Source organism: Myxocyprinus asiaticus, chromosome 17 (assembly GCF_019703515.2).
Source record: "Myxocyprinus asiaticus isolate MX2 ecotype Aquarium Trade chromosome 17, UBuf_Myxa_2, whole genome shotgun sequence".
Classification (NCBI taxonomy): domain Eukaryota; kingdom Metazoa; phylum Chordata; class Actinopteri; order Cypriniformes; family Catostomidae; genus Myxocyprinus; species Myxocyprinus asiaticus.
The window spans coordinates 31,354,581-31,370,129 of record NC_059360.1 but is presented as its reverse complement, the minus strand read 5'-3'; the positions used below and the strand labels follow the sequence as shown (position 1 = coordinate 31,370,129).

The 15,549-nt window shown below is 44.5% G+C and overlaps 1 pseudogene; it reads right to left on the bottom strand.

Annotated features, from left to right (window-relative positions):
- The window catches only part of LOC127454962 (WD repeat-containing and planar cell polarity effector protein fritz homolog), an 89,998-nt pseudogene extending 83,952 nt beyond the window's left edge, over nucleotides 1-6,046 (bottom strand).
- Nucleotides 6,047-15,549: the final 9,503 nt, after the last annotated feature.

Here is a 15,549-nt window from a genome sequence, read left to right as displayed (position 1 = left end):
CCTGGGGACCAGTTCTAGAGGAACACCTGCCCGTAGGAATGAGAGGTCGGTCCAAGGGCTGAAAAGACGGTGACAGACCGATGTAATGGCCACACGGTGTGTCCCGTGGCGCCATGGGCGTCTTGGAGACTTTTTGTGTCAGCATCTTGAACGGGAGTCTGTGTAAAGCCTAGTTCAGAACTCACAGGTCCAGATTGGCCTCAACCCACCGCCTTTTTTCAGTACGATGAAGTAGGGGCTGAAAAACCCCTTCTTCATCTCGGCTGGAGGGACAGGTTCTATCGCGCCCTTCCGTAGGAGGGTAGCGATCTCCGCGCAAGGTAGCAGCGTTTTCGTCTTTCACCAAGGTGAAGTGGACACCGCTGAACCTGGGCGGATGCCAGGCGAAGTGAATCGCGCAGACGAGTCGGACGGTCCGGACCAGCCCTCGCAACGGATTGGAAAGTGCAAGCCATGCGTCCAAGTTCTGTGCAAGGGGGACCAAAGAGACAATGTCATCGGACGTACCGGCAGGTGGGGCCTCGCGGCGGGGCGGAACTCGAGGTGCCACACCACGTCATGGCCGTGCTGAGTCTAAGGACATCGAAGCACTTAACTGGCTCCTTGTGGCCACCCCCGGAACAGCCTGGGACGGGGGAGGAAGAGGCCTGTCCTCGTGACCCATGGAGACTGTCACATCGGGGGTGGATTTGTGCCATAGCTGGGTGCTCAGGGGCGGGAGACTGCCGCTGGAGCACCAGACCTGCCAAATAGAATGGTGGACGGTGGTCGTGATGACAGCCGTACACACCAGATACGTGACCCAGGGAACAAGGAAACCGCTCTTGCTGAGCTCTTGAGTACTGCAGCCACTTGGGCATGCAGCGCAATTAAATGCAAAAGGTAACAAAAAGATGGAGATCTGCTTACCAGCTCCAGAGCAGCGGGTTTCGTTGTCCCTGGGTCGCCAGTCTCAAGGGCGCTTTGAAGCCTTTTATGGGTTCTGGGCAGCCGTGAGACGGGTGGCGTCTGCTTCCTGCGGTGGGCTCCATGCTGGGGCTGGGCCGAAGGGGCAGGCCGCAGCGGAGCCAGTGCAGTCACCGCAGGAGGATGCCCTTGGCGATGAGTAGACGGGGTTGCAGGATCTTGAGCCATGCCGGGGCAGGATATGCCGGCTAGCATCCATCTACTGCTCTACCATCGAAAACTGCTGGGCAAAGTCCTCGACGGTGTCGCCGAATAGGCCCGCCTGGGAAATGGGGGCAGCAAGGAATCGTGTCCTGTCAGCCTCACCCATCTCGACCAGGTTGAGCCAAAGGTGGCGCTCCTGGACCACTAGTGTGGCCATCGTCCGCCCGAGAGACCGTGCCGTGACCTCCGTCGCTCGGAGAGCAAGGTCGGTCGCCGAGCGCAGTTTCTGCATCAATCCCGGGGCGGAACTACCCTCGTGCAGTTCCTTTAGCGCCTTGGCGGACTTGCAGGAGAGCCATGGCGTGCAGGGCTGAAGCAGCTTGTCCAGCGGCACCGTAGGCCTTGGCCGTCAGAGATGATGTAAACCTACAGGCCTTGGACGGGGGCTTTGGGCACCCGCGCCAGGTGGCTGTGCTCTGCGGGCATAGGTCTGATGCTGCGCTCGAGAGCTCATCACTTTCGCGGGCTCTGAATAAGAGGTCGAACTCGCCATGAGACGAGCCGGCGGACTCACCCGGAAGCCCGATCGGGGCAGACGAGCGTGCTGGGGAATGGGAGGTCTGCGGGGGGATACCCAGCAGAGGCGGTCCCATTGGGGTCCCCAAATCGCCCCCAGTGCTAGCCGTGCTGTCCTCATACCCGTGGGTAAAAGGACCGAGGCGGGAGCCTCTGGGGTGGCTTGCTTTCTTACGAAGGCGAGCCGCGACCGCAACGTTGCCATGGACATATTCTCGCAATGAGAACATGACCATCCACGAATGCTGTCTCCGCGTGAGCAGTGCCCAGACACGAAAGACAGTGATCGTGACCGTCAGAAGGCGAGAGATAATGAGCGCAACCAGGAATAACACACAATCGGAAAAGCATCTTTAAAAAGACGCGTCTTTAAAAAGACGTCTCGTGTGTGCGCTCTTTTAGAGAAATATATACTCTTTTAGAGGGGAAAAATGCTCTTTCAGAAAATATACTCTCTAGTTTTTCTGCCGAAGCGCCCAGGGGCGTTCTCTGCAGTGCACCAGTGCAGAGGAGGGAGAAGCCGCTGAAATGCGCCGTCAGATCCAGCAGAGGTGAATGAACAGTAGTATTCAGCTCAGTGAGCATGACCGTTCGGCTCCGAAGAGAAAATCTGAATGAGTGGTTGCATACTAGCTCCTTTTATACCTGTATGTCCGGGGGAGTGGCATGCAAATACCACTCGCCAATTTTCATTGGCCTTTATCAAAGACCAGAGGTGTCTCGGGCTCCCAAGAGTGACCCCTAGTGTCACTACATTGACACAACATCGAGTGAGTGACAGATAGGGAACAATAACTCTCTCTGTAGGCATTAAGGGAAATTCAAACATTACACAAACTGATTTTAATGTAATTGTTTCATACATTATGATATAAAATGAGGATCATTGTATTGAAAATAACTTTTTCATCTTTTCATTTCTGTTATCATGTTGCCCTTTTATTTAATTTTTATTTTTATTTTATATTTAAGTAGTGTTTACAGTATCATAGATAAGTGATGTATTTTAAAAGTTGTCAGTCACAAACTCCTATAAAATACCTATATTTTTTATACTTTCTGGCAAACAGCCATAAAAGGGAATGTAAATTACGGTATGTTTGCTACATTTTTAAATTGCAGCATAGAGTTTTTATTATAAAGGGGCATAGCTTTCGCAACTCAGTACTCAATACTCATTACTCATGAGTACTTTTAAATGAGCTACTCTTTTACTCTTACTTGAGTAGTTTTTCGGACAGGTACTTTTATTCTACTCAAACTACATTTTTTAAGAAATACTCTTTCCACCCCTGACTAGTACTAATTATAACAATTATAGTAATTATACTATTATACTAATTATACTACTTTATCACAAGAATGATAAAATGTGTATAGTCTTCATTTTTGGTGCATTGGCGCTAAAAAAGTGAAGAAAAAAAAAGGAAATTGCAAAACAGGCCTATTCTTTTCTAAAATCACTTGAACGCACATTACATCGCAATTACGACTTCAGACCTCAATGTAATTCAACAGAAATATCTTTGTCTTTATACTGGTTATGTATTAAACATACAGTATGTGGATTTGACATATGATAGATACTAAGGGTAAGGCAAGCTTTCTCGCCAAAGACAAACATTTCACTACTTTAGATAAAGACAGCTTCAGACAAAAGGTCTTCTGAGCAGGCTTTGATTTGAATTCTTCTATCCTGACCGCCTGGGGTAATGTGATTCTTGTTAGCATAGCCATAAACATGGGTGGTAATAACCTGAGACTAAAACACTCACGAGGGGTTCTAAGTACATCTGTAAACGTCATTAGAGCAAAATGATCAGGAGACAAAGGGACAAGAACAGAAGAGAGAAAAAAGGAGCGATGCCTTTTAAGCAGGTGTTTACTCAGAGACTTGGAGCAGAAAGCCAAACAGTAGGGGCGCGAGGCTAGGTCACACTTCTCAAAGCTGAGGAATTTCATGTCATTTGAGAAATGCCAGGGTTCTTTTTATTTTTGTCTGCATACCAGTAGTGTAGTCGAGGGCATACCCACTTATTTTTCTAAGGATTTTGGCCACCTAAAGCGAGTAGTGATATACCGTATGACCAAGGCCAATGGAACAACATGGGGAGATGGCTTTTGACCCCAGTACTTTTTAAACTAGTGCCTTTTTTGAGGATTTTGTGTGTGTGTGTAGGTGTGCATAAAAAAAAAACTATATAGACCATTTCAAAGAATATTCATTGGTTTGGGAAGTGGCATCTTTGTTCCTTTGTTTCCACTGTCAAACACATTCAAAACAACATTGGGAGGCACTTCATTCATAGCGACACGTAGCAGTAATGTTACCATGACTGTCACAATGTGTCGACATAAAAATTTGGACCATGTTCTTCGGTGGCTCCCTGGATGTTGTTCGTGAAATAATGTTAAATATTTTGAGTGAGAGAAGTGTTGCTGGCTATTTACGCTTTAATTATGCTTCACTGTGAAAAGTGAACATATTTGTGCATTTAAACACAACTTATGTTATCAAATTTATGAAAATGTACCAGTGCTAAAACTTTGCAGATGCTGCCCTCATGCATACACTTACACTAGAGTTAGTCTCTGGTGACCAAAGGCAAGTAAACAGCAACAGCAACAAAAGGCCAAAACAGCATGGAGCCTCTAAATGATGGGAGAGAAGCTCTAGAAGCCCATCTGTCAGTGTCCAGTGTGGCTGTTGGTAAGACAGGTTCAAGTGAGACAGGTGTCAGTGTGTCTGTGTCTTTGTTTTTGTTGTTGGATTACTTTCTTTAATATCTCTGCCAGCGTTCATCCCCTGACGTTTTGTGGTTTGGCCCTTTGACAAGGATGCGTAGAAGGAGAAGACCTCAGAACGTAGCAAGGCGTTGAAAGGTCAAGAGAATGTTCTAGACTTCACAGCAGCTCATTACGGATAGTCTGCGGGATGCAGTCACAAAAAATGACAACCTGTCAGTCCGTAAAGGTAAACGTTGACATGGTGGCCACTACACAGAACTCACTAGCTCTTCCTCGCTCTCTTCTCTTACTCTCTTCTTTTCTTCAGAGTGTCATCCAAACTGATCAACCTCAGTTAGACCTTTCAGAGTTATTTCTACATCAGACCACACAGAGGACAAATCACATCCTTACTGATCTTTTCTAAAAGACTAAAAAAAACAATTTATGCAAAAATGGTCAAATAATATAAACGCTAAAGTGTGTACTTTTTTATGTTCAAATACGTTCTTCTATCCAAGCTTCATATACAAAGGAATATTGAAGTTTACATCAATTTTGGCACAACCAGTGGTGTGAGTTTGGGGTAAGACTATCTGTTTGTCTGACCAATAGCTGATGTAGGGGAGTGGCAGTGTTCAGGAAACCTGTTTAAAAACTATGATATTTTAGCTTTTTCTCCGCATATTCTATATTTTTGTGCAACTCTTTGTATGTTAAACTACTTTCTCCTATCCCAGTGTAAAATGTAGCAATTGTAAGTAAGCTATTAGTATGTTCTTCCCCCCCCCCCAAAAGTGTAAAAACTGTAGTGCTATCAAAACATTGTTTTATCAAAACCAGGCCTACACAGCTACATTGGCTCAATGATGAGTGCAGGAGTAGGCAGGAAACCTTTTTGAAAGCAGTCATTGTTTTTACAATTCCGTTTGGTGAGGCTAATGGTGCAGAAATTAAAAACTTTAGCTTTAAGTACAGCTTGTTTAATTACTACCAGTGCATAATTTACTTCAACAATATTTTCCACATACAGTGTTGATGTTCCATTATGTCATAGACTGCTCTGAAAACTGTTATTTGTAATGAAGTGTTATCGGTTTTCTCCAGGTGTTGTTGGCAGTCTGGATAAGAGTCTTGCCCTCTCTCTGACCCCTAAAGCCTCACCACTGACAGAGACGAGACACAAAGTTATTTTCAATTTAAAATAAAGGTCAGATTTTCCGGCGTGAACTTTGACCTTTGAGTTTGAGCATCATTGTGCGAGTTTGCAAGTGGGTGAGGCAGAACGGAGAGAGCTTGCGTCTTTATGGGAGTTTAAAACGAACATCCAGGTTGGCTGTCTCGCCAAAGACAAACGGTTCAAACACATTTCAATAATGGTAAGAATCAAGCAAATTGGTATTAGAAATAATTATGTCTAATACCAATTCTGTCTAATTCTGGGTTTGGATTGGGAATGCTGAATTCTCCAACACCTGGAGGAGTTCTGTCTGACAACCAGCCAGAGTAATCAGCCATGCATGCACAAAACACCTACCCACCCAAGTGCCTCCTCTACAAACACAATGACTTGAGATGCCCACTCAGTGTTAACCTTCTTGTTCTGTTTGGGGTCTGAGAGACCCAAAGGCATTTTACTAGCTCATAAAAACATGCTAAATAGTTCACCTAAAAATTTAAATTCCGTCATCATTCACGCAGTCACTTAAGTATGGAATGATACAATGATACAATGAAAGTGAATGGTGACTGAGGCTAAAATTCTGTGTAACATCTACATTTGTGTTCCACAAAATAAAGTCATATGAGTTTGGAACAACATGAGGTGATCATTTTTGGATGAACTTTCCCTTTCACATTGAAGAATCAGTGTAAATATTACAATACTTATGTTTGGGGTCTGAAAAAAACTAAATATAAAATGACTAAATGGAATGAATTTTCACATGCTAAGATTTTCTGATGTGTGCACATACTGTAAAAGTACACTCCTGCCAACTGTCTATTTGAATTTGTTTTATTGTTGGAGTCAAACTGACCCAAAACAATGTAACTACTAAATAACATTTCTGAACAGTGCACACCTACTTTATGAAACATCAAATGGGTTAAAGGGGTCATGTCATAAGGATTCAAAATTTCCTTGATATTTTGACATATAAGAGGTCATTGTGCTATTAAAAAAACATACTGTAAGTTTCAGAACTCAAAACTTCCTCTCCAGTTCGAAAAGAGCATTGTTTTTTTTTTCTGCTCTGCAAAAATTTTGAAATTGGCTACATTGTGAGGTCACAGTGCAGTGTCATTTGAATAGCCCCATCTCCACAACATACGTAATTGTAACGGTGAACTGATATTAGAGCAGCTGAAGTACTTCGACTCTGAAAGTGGTACTATTGTTACTGTACTTTGCTTTTAACCATGAAAAGATCAAGATGTCAAGTAAGGTCCCCAGATGTTTCAAGTTGTAGAAAAACTGCATCTCTGCACAGCCTTCTGAAGGATCCCAACGTTAGAAATAAGTGGCTCATTTAAACGAAGTTCCTGAATGTGTTAATGTGGCATTATATGTTTTGTTCGGTATATTTCTTTAAGGATTCTTTTGAGAACTATTATGATCAAGACTTTACAAAGAAATGTATATAGAAAGATGGAGCAGTGCTATCTATATTGGACAAGACAGTAATGTTGGTGAGTAACAAATTTAATACTACTGTTTCTGTTTGTTTGATTTGTAAGGAATTGTAAAGTCAGCCATTTTTACTTGAAATATAAACCATGATCAGGACTCCAACACGGAGTGGATCATGCTTATTACATGGTTACTTACCAAAGAAATACATAATTGCTCACAAAATATTGATGTGAGATTAAATAAAAAATTTTACGTTAGAAGAATGCGTAGCGCTGAGTGCAACGAAAGACAATGGTTTATAGTAGCAGGGCTCCAGACTAAAAAATGACGAAACATTAAGGAGCCAAATGGCTGTTTTTAGTTGCCAAATCACAGAATTGCTCGATTTAGATTGCTGTTCAGAAACAAGACAGAAAGCCGAAGAAAATTAAGACAGCCGATACCCCATTAATCTGAGGTTTAATAAACAGTATACATAGATAAGGTAAGTTTGCATTCCCTTTTGTTTCATAAATATTCACACTCCTTTCATAATTTATAATTAGTACTGCTCTTCAGAACTGACATTACAGATAATTACATAAAGTATAGTATGCATATAGTAGTGTGTCTTCTTGAGCATCAATTAATGTTTGCACCTTGTGTATATACTAATATATATATATAGGAATAATGTACAAATTTTGCTCTTATGGAAAGAAATTGGTACTTTTATTTACCAAAGTGGTATTCAACTGATCACAACGTATAGTCAGGACATTAATAATGTGAAAGATTGCTATTACAATTTGAAAATACTTCAAAGAGCAAAATCCTCCATGTGCAGCAATGACAGCTTCGCAGATCCTTAGCATTCCAGCTGTTAGTTTGTCCAGATACTCAGGTGACATTTCACCCCACGCTTCCTGTAGCACTTGCATAGATGTGGCTGTCTTGTCTGGCGCTTCTAACGCACCTTACAGTCTAGCTGATCCCACAAAATCTCAATGGGGTTAAGATCCTGTAACGTTGTTGGCTGCTGACAATGATGGCAATGATGAAGACGATGATGAGATGAAGAACCCAAGCGCAGTTTATTTACAAAGTGAGAACCAATAACCCTGACTACACGTGAACTAAACTAAACATGACTTGACATAAACGTGGCTTGACATAAACATCTACAATCACATCCAATACTTGACAACCAGACATTGAAAACATGAGGGCTTAAATACAAGACATGGGAGAACATAAACCAATGAACAAACAGAACTGATAACAAGATAATTAAACAATAAACCAATGAAAACATGACACATGAACATGGAGAGAAAACAAGACATCACATGACTAGGGAACAGGAATTAAACTTCTCAAAATAAAAGACATGAATCAACAAAATACACCTGACAGATCCATAACACACTTTTCCAATTATCTGTTGTCCAATGTCTGTTTCTTTGCCCACTCTAACCTTTTCTTTTTCATTTTCTGTTTCAAAAGTGGCTTTTTCTTTGCAATTCTTCCCATAAGGCCGCACCCCTGAGTCTTCCCTTTACTGTGTTGTACATGAAAATGGTGTTGAGCAGGTAGAATTCAATGAAGCTGTCAGCTGAGGACATGTCAGGCATCTATTTCTCAAACTAGAGACTCTGATGTACTTATCCTGGGATATAGGGATGACGTAAGCTCGTTGGTAAGGTCACGCATCACGTGGAGGAGGAGTCAGGAAGCGCGTCATTGTTTACATTGTTTTTTTATTATTATTATTTGGAAATTATTTTTTATTTTATATTGTTTTGAAATTGTTTTGGTTCGTGAACAGTGCTTGGTCTGTGCTCTGTGCAAGTTTCTATTGTAAACAATGATGCGCCTCCTGCCTCCTCCTCCACATGACGCGTGACCTTACCAACAAGCTTACGTCATCCCTCTCATCAGCGCATGTCACAGAGATGTACGGAAGCGAACCAAATAGCTTTCAGCTGTGTATGATATAATGGCAAGTGATTTTCTAGTACCAAATTAGCAATTTAGCATGATTATTCAAGAATAAGGCATTGGAGTGATGGCTATTAGAAATGGGGCCTGTCTAGATTTGATCAAAAATGACTTTTTTCAAATAGTGATGGTGCTGTTTTTTACATCAGTAATGTCCTGACTATACTTTGTTATCAGTTGAATGCCACTTTGGTGAATTAAAGTACCAATTTCCTTCCAAACTTACATTATTCCAAACTTTTGGCCACCAATGTGTGTGTATATATATATATATATATATATATATATATATATATATATATATATATATATATATATATATATATATATATTTTTTTTTTTTTTTTTTTTGAGACCGAGTACGAGTACTGATACTTTTTTTTTGTACTCGCCGATACCGAGTCCGATACCTGTTTTTTTGTTTGTTTGGTTTTTTCTGAACTGCATGTCAACAGTTAATTTCAATTTTATCATCAAAATGGTGTTTAAATAAATAAATTCATTTTTTCACAACAATTAATTTTCAACATGATATTGTATAATTTTTATCAAATAAAGTGCTGCACTACAGGGCATCACAGATGTAAGATATTGCCTAAATATAATACAATTACTATTGATTTATTATTATTATTATTATTATCTGTAGTAGTAGTAGTAGTAGTAGTAGTAGTATAACAGTAAATATTACATTTCTGTCATACTTTGTTATTTAAATTAAGCTTTTATTTTGGCAGAGCTTTTATTTTGAAGTATCTGTAAGCGATTTTTTTTCATGGAAAAGTATGCCTACTCCCTGAAAGATATCGCTGAAATAAATGTCCTGAAATATCTCACCAGTCTCTGTGACAGCTCTAGACTTTGTAAACAGCAAACTAAAAAGTGTCTGCGGTCTCTGACGCTTCAATCATTTTGCGCATTCTCATAGTGTTGTCATTGCAGCAAATTATTTAGGTTTAATGCCATATTCTGTTTTATAATTTGTCAGTTGAGGGCGCTATTTCACTACTGTTGTGTTTGACAACCGTGGGAACATGGTTTGTGTCGGTTTCAATGGTATCAGTGCAGTGTTTTGGAAAGAGGGAGCGTGGCTAAATCAAGGCTCAGTCTCGTGGAAGGAAGAACGGCTAAAATCCCTTACAGTACCTTTAAGACCAAGTTGCTCTAAAGACATTACGAGCTTCCAACTCCGGAAAAGCAGGTTGCTACGTGACTCAAAGTGATTATTAAACCAGAAAGGCTGCTATTTAATTAAATATGTACTCTGTCTGTGCCTCGCACTACAAAGTGAATTTGCGCTCTGTTTGCTGTCATCTGCTTCAAACAGTGCGGTCGATGCACAAGACAATGTTCCCTGTATGATCCAAGGAGGATTAAAATGTACGTGCAGCTGGCGTTGCACAACACTGTCTCCACACATTCACAGTGCGCCGCTCAGGCGAACTATGTATTTATATCATTAAATCACAGCTTTTGTGGTAAAATAATCTCACTAGGACATAACGTGATTTTAATTTGAGCGCTAAATATTTACGTAATGACATTTGTCGGTCAGATGGTATCAGTTTTTGGTATCAAAGCATTTTTACGAATACAAGTTCCAGTACATGAGCGCGGTATCGGGACATCCCTAGTTTAAGGTTGCTTTCACACTGGCAGTTTAGTTCGAAACTCAGCACGGTTCGCATGAAAAATTGGTAATGTGAAAGCTGTCATGGGACCGGGGAACGCACCGCGCTACCGAACCCGAGACTACCTGTAGGAGGTGGTCTGAGTTCGGTTGCAATGGAACTGTAGCACGATTCGCGTGAATGTGAAAGCAACTCGGCCTCGGGTGCACTCGTTCAGGAAGTAAAGTAATCTGCGCATGCGTTTTAGCCGACAACATCTATGTATCTATCTATACACCTTATAATGCTATATATAAATACTATTATTGGTTATAAATATAGGGTTTAATAGGAGATGACAGTGGCGATAACTTCACCTTTGACACGAGCGTAAGCGTGCAGTGTAAACAAAGATGCAAATGAATTCCTTGCAATCAGCTGTCTCCTCAAAAAACACCGTTTGCGAGCAGCAGCAAGCCGCCTTCCCCTGGACATCTGATGAGTTACACCATGAAGCACACATATACACAGTTGTCGTTCACTCTGCTGTGCATAATGGCACCAAAATAACAAAAAAACAAAAAGCATGATGAGTCACGTTGTGTTCTCCATGCATGTTTGTGATGACGTAAGATGAACGCAAATGGACCTGGGTTCGATAGAATCAAGTGAGTGTGAAACCAGACCAAAGCTGCGGGGGGCACCGGGAACAATCGCACTTAGAATCGGACCGCAGCAAACGTGCTCAGTGTGAAAGCCCCCTAAAGTACAAGCTAGTGGCTTTCAGGGGATCTTAGCCAATGGGTTAGCCAATCATAAAACAGTGGGCATGTATACTGAAGTCTTAAAGGGGACAGCACAGAAAATCAAGCATTTCAGACACAGAGCCAGAGACATGGTGGAAAAAGTTATTTTAATACTATATTATTTGTGCAAAAACCTTTAAAGCTTCAATAATATCTACCTATGGGGTTTTGGCCAGGTCAGACAAAGGGAAAATTAAAGGTTAAAATAATAAAAGGTTAAAATAAAATACCTTAAATTACTATTAAAATGTTTACACTGACATCATTTGGGTCTTTGGGACCTCAAACATAAAGACCGATCATAAGGGTTAAACCCAGCTCATACACTTCCTGCTATTCGATTCTTTTATCATCAAACATGTTGTATTTAACTGGTGACTGTCAACACATACAAATGTATCTTCCTTTTTATATAGGGAAATCCTCAAATGCAGGCAGCTGGCCTCAGGCCATTGAACACAATAGCAGGGAAGTGGATTGCTATGTCAAGCCCTGTCTTGTCAGATCCTATATCAGCTTTCCAAGCAGGGGCCCACAGTGGTCGGGACCAGAACTCTGAGCATTCAGCAGCAGTTAAAGTATTAAATTGGTTCTGAGAGGTCTCGTGTTTCAGACATCACCCTCTCATGCTGATCTAGATGAGCCGGTACTCACCAGTAAATATTATAAAATGTCATAAAAGTTTAGAATGGCATAAGGTTGAGTAAATGATGAAAATATTTTCATTTCTATCCCTAAATTTGAGTTTAAATTCAGCTTGAACACTGGAAATTAGTTTATGGTTGAAAAATGTATATATATATATAACTTACTGCACCTCACAGCACTGACACATCAAATAATACTTTCTCTCGCTCTGTTTTAAAGTTTCCACAAAAGCAAACAGGATGTTGTGGAGGAGCTTAATGAGTCTAAATTATTTTTACTTGACTGTCATGTCTGACAAATGGCACTGGATCAAAGCCCACCCCTGATGACACAGACACACACACACACACCTACATGCATGTGGGCAGGATTTTTGGAGGCCCCGTCTACCATGTCAGCCCAGAAAGGAGCTTGTGGTTGGCATGACAACACTATCCCAGCTAGCATCTGTACAGTAACTTATGACCCCCCGATGTGGCAGTCTCCACGGGTTACGAGGACAGGCCTCTTCCTCCCCCGTCCCAGGCTGTTCCGGGGGTGGTCATAAGGAGCCAGGTATGTGCTTCGATGTCCCTAGACTCAACACGGCCACGACATGGTGTGGCATCTCGCGCTCCGCCCCGCCGCGAGGCCCCACCTGCCGGTACGTCCGACTACATTGTCCCCTTGGTCCCCCTCGCGCGGAACTTGGAGCGTGGCTCGCGCTTTCCAATCCGTCGCGATGGCTGTTCCGGACCGTCCGACTCGGCTACGCGATTCAGTTCGCCAAGCGCCCGCCCAGGTTCAGCGGTATTCACTTCACCTTGGTCAAGGGCGAAAACGCTGCCACCCTGCACACGGAGATCGCTACCCTCCTACGGAAGAACGCGATAGAACCTGTCCCTCCAGCCGAGATGAAGAAAGGGTTTTACAGCCCCTACTTCATCGTACCGAAAAAAGGCGGTGGGTTGCGGCCAATCTTGGACCTGCAAGTACTGAACCGGGCTTTACACAGACTCCCGTTCAAGATGCTGACACAAAAACGCATTCTGGCGAGCGTCCGGCATCAAGATTGGTTCGTGGTGGTAGCCGCATTTGAGGGTCAGGCGTATCAGTACAAAGTCCTCCATTTCGGCCTGTCCCTGTCTCCTTGTGTCTTTACGAAGATCGCAGAGGCAGCCCTTGCCCCGTTAAGGGAGGTGGGCATTCGCATTCTCAACTTCTTGACGACTGGCTAATCCTAGCTCACTCTCGAGACATGTTGTGCGCACACAGGGACCTGGTGCTCTCACACCTCAGCCGACTAGGGCTTCGGGTCAACTGGGAAAAGAGCAAGCTCCTCCCGGTTCAGAGCATCTCTTTTCTCGGATTGGAGTTGGACTCAGCCTCCTTGACGGCGCGCCTTACAAACAAGTGCGCCCAGTTGGTGCTGGCCTGTTTGAAGGCGTTCAAACAGAAAACAGCATTTCCACAGAAACTTTTTCAAAGGCTCCGGGAGTATATGGTGTCCTCGGCGGTGGCCACCCCGCTCGGGTTGATGCATATGAGGCCGCTTCAGCACTGGCTTCAGACTCGAATCCCGAGATGGGCATGGCGCCACAGGACACATCGCGTGGCCATCACGCCGGTCTGTCACCGTCTTTTCAGCCCTTGGACCGACCTCTCGTTTCTACGAGCAGGTGTTCCTTTAGAACTGGTCTCCAGGCACATCATGGTCACGACAGATGCCTCCAAAATGGGCTGGGGAGCGTTTGCAATGGGCACGCAGCCGCCGGCCTCTGGACGGGCCCGCGACTGCATTGGCACATCAACTGCCTCGAGTTGTTGACAATTCTGCTCGCCCTGCAGAGGTTCCGGCCATTGATCCAGGGCAAGCACGTGTTAGTTCGGACAGACAGCACAGTAACGGTACCATATGTCAACTGCCAAGGCAGTCTGCGCTCTCGTTGTATGTCACAACTCGCCTGCTGTCTCCTCCTCTGGAGTCAGCAGCACTTCAAGTCGCTGTGAGTCACTCACATCCCGGGCAACCTCAACACTATAGCAGATGCGCTGTCACGGCAGGTTACCCTCAGGGGAGAGTGGAGACTCCACCCTCAAGTGGTCCAGCTGATTTGGAGTTGATTCGGACGGGCACAGGTGGACCTGTTCGCCTCCCAAGAATCCTCCCACTGCCTGCTCTGGTACGCCCTCACCGAGGCTCCCCTCGGCATAGATGCGCTGGCACACAGCTGACCTCCTGGCCTATGCAAATATGCGTTTCCCCCAGTGAGCCTACTTGCACAGGCCCTGTGCAAGGTCAGGGAGGACGAGGAGCAGGTCGTCCTGGTAGCACCCTACTGGCCCACCCAGATGTGGTTCTCAGTCCTCATGCTCCTCACGACAGTTCCCCCCGGCGAACCCTCTGGCACCTACGCCCACACCTCTGGAATCTCCATGTCTGGCCCCTGGATGGGACGCGGAAGACCTAAGCGGTCTACCACCCGTGGTGGTAGACACGATCACTCAGGCTAGGGCCCCCTCTACAAGGCGCCTGTATGCCTTTAAGTGGCGTCTGTTCGCTAAGTGTTGTTCTTCCCGACACGGAGACCCCCAGAGATGCGCAGTCGGATCAGTGCTTTCCTTCCTGCAGGAGAGGTTGGAAGGGAGGCTGTCCCCTTCCACCTTGAAGGTGTACATTGCCACCATAGCAGCACACCACGACGGTAACTCCTTAGGGAAGCACGACCTGATCATCAGGTTCCTAAGAGGCGCCAGGAGGCTGAATCCCTCCAGACCGCACCTCGTTCCCTCATGGGACCTCTCTGTAGTTCTTCAGGGTCTACAAAGAGCCCCCTTTGAACCTTTGCAGTCAGCCGAGCTTAAGGCACTCTCCTTGAAGACTGCAGTCCTGACTGCGCTCACTTCTATCGAGAGGGTAGGTGCCCTGCAAGCGTTCTCTGTTGGCGAAATGTGCCTGGAGTTCGGTCCGGGTTACTCTCACATGATCCTGAGACCCCGACTGGGCTATGTGCCCAAGGTTCCCACCACCCCTTTTAGGGACCAGGTGGTGAACCTGCAAGTGCTGCCCCAGGAGGAGGCAGACCCAGCCCTATCGTTGCTGTGTCCGGTGCGTGCTTTATGCATCTATTTGGATCGCACACAGAGCTTTAGAATCTCTGAGCAGCTCTTTGTCTGCTTTGGTGCACAGCGGAAAGTAAGCGCTGTCTCCAAGCAGAGAATCGCCCACTGGCTCATTGACACCATAACTATGGCATATCTCACCCAGGACATGCCGCCCTCGGTAGGGCTACGAGCCCATTCTACCAGAGGTGTAGTGGCTTCCTTGGCCCTGGCCAGAGGTGCCTCTCTAACAGACATTTGCAGAGCAGCGGGCTGGGCAACACCCAACACCTTTGCAAGGTTCTACAACCTCCGGGTGGAACTGGTTTCGTCCCAGGTAGTGGCATGCAATACAAGCGGATAAGCCCGGGATAGC